We start from the raw sequence: 2,224 nt of genomic DNA on the forward strand, positions 1-2,224 counted from the left end.
TTTGCTGATGATATGATAGTATACTTAAGTGACCCCAAAAATTCCACCAGAGAGCTCCTAAACCTGAGGTTGATGTATTTAGCATGGAGAACCACTGGGTGGACAATAGGAGTTATTGAGTCATTGTTAAGGAAGTAGCCAAGCCCAGGGGGAAGTAAAAGGGAATCTTAGCTCACACTGCTTTCATTTCTAGGTGGCAGAAAAGCTCAAATTATTCTATGAAAAAGAACATTCATGGCTAAAAATAGTACTTTACCAACAAGTGTCCAGTTCTGTTAAAATAATTTCCGGGTATGATGGAAACTCTCTCTTGAGATGGAGTTTTAGCTCCCTTGGAAAAGCATCTTCCTTAGCCAGTGGATCCCTGGTCCTCCCTACAAGTTTCCTTAGCCACAAAGGCTGGTTGGTGCAGAAGGCAGGACTTCTCCAGCCACTTTTGACCATGTGCTTATCTACAAACGAAATTAGACACCCTGGGCTTGGAGAAGGCTCTCTCAAGCCTTTGGCATTGCACAATCTGCAATGTCCCGGCTTCCCCCTCCTGTGAGTCTGGAGTTTCTGGTGCCTCTGGACAGCTTTCTGATTATGACCCACTAACACAGGTGCTTCCAGGGAGTTAATCTGTATTTATTTCCGCTGCATCAGGGTTTTGATTCATGCTATGATGTGTGTTAGCGCTTGTGTTTTCTCCGCTCTTCCTCCCCAGTGATTTCCTTGCTCTGAAGGCATTCCACCACTTCCTCCACTGTTTTAAACAGTTTCTAACCCTCCCAGTGTCATCTCATGGGGCCTCCATGTTTGGACTCTTCCATAGGACAGCTGTTTTCTCTTTCCTTTCATCCTTTCTGTGTGAGTCCTTGTTTTCCTTCCTTGCTAGTCTCTAACAAAATAGATTAATCACAGCAGACTTTATTATCCCACCAAGGTTTCCTTTTTATCTTTACTGGTGCTCTTCCTATAAATTCTTACCACCCACTCAGCATTTCCTAAGTCAGCACTTGTTACATGTTACCAGTGTCTTACATCAATTCTACCTCCCACAGCTTCCAGCATTGCTCCCTGACATTTCTCAGCCCACCTTTGCCAGCCCAGGGTCTTTCCATGATTCTAAGACTGTATTCTTGTCTGGCTATAGCTATATGCTCATCCTCCCACAAGTAAATTGTTCCCTGTACAAAGAGCCTCCTTCACGTGGTGCTGTGGGTTAGATTTGAATTGGTGTTTTGTTTTATTTTTTAATTCCCTGGGTAATTCTGATGTATATTTGAGGTCAAAAACCACCTCCCACTCCTGTTGTGGATGGAGGAGGAGTGTGCTTGCGGTCATCATAGCTAGCCAACTCTAATGTGGCTGACCCCTCTGAATCCCCTTCTGCTTAAAAGTTATTGATTATTTTCATCATATATATATGTACATATATATTAACTTGTGAAATACATTATATATAATGTATATATAATATACACATATTATATATATAATATGCATATATATTATATACATAATGTATTTCACAAGTTAATTGAACCTTCAACTGGAAAAATGTTTCCAAATTCTCCCAGGGTGATAATATTTACCATAAGAGCAGCCTTGAGCTCTCATACATTCTGGAGGGAAGTCAGCTATTTCAGCATGTGGCACAGTGGGATTGAGGATTAATGAATTTCAAAGTCTCCTATGGCATTGTCATGTGGGGGATTATGAGAACCACATATATCACATAAATCCTTTATGTGATTTGAAAACATCTCAAGACTGAAAATTCTATTGCTGATGGCATGATATAATTTTTACACATATAAATGGCTACTTTGAATCTTTGGGATGGAACATGGTATGACAAATTTTATTGGTCTTTTTTCAAGCTTGGATTAACATTCATAGAAGTGACTTCATGATTTCTAGAGGGTATACAGACTTACATGACCATTTCCTTAATAACAATGTACAAGAAGCTGATCTGGTCAATCCGGATACTTTGTGTTTGGGAAATTTTTCAGTATGCATATATATATATATATATATATATATATATATAATATATATATATATATATATGCATACTGAATATATATATATATGTATATATGTGTGTGTGTGTGTGTGTACAAACACACATACACACACATATACACATACAGAGTGAGAGAAACAGAAAGAGACAGAGAGACACACAGAGGCACACAGAGAAAGGGGGAGAGAGAGAGAGAGAGAGAGAGAGAGA

The sequence above is a fragment of the Mastomys coucha genome, unplaced genomic scaffold, assembly GCF_008632895.1.
Source record: "Mastomys coucha isolate ucsf_1 unplaced genomic scaffold, UCSF_Mcou_1 pScaffold15, whole genome shotgun sequence".
NCBI classification, from domain to species: domain Eukaryota; kingdom Metazoa; phylum Chordata; class Mammalia; order Rodentia; family Muridae; genus Mastomys; species Mastomys coucha.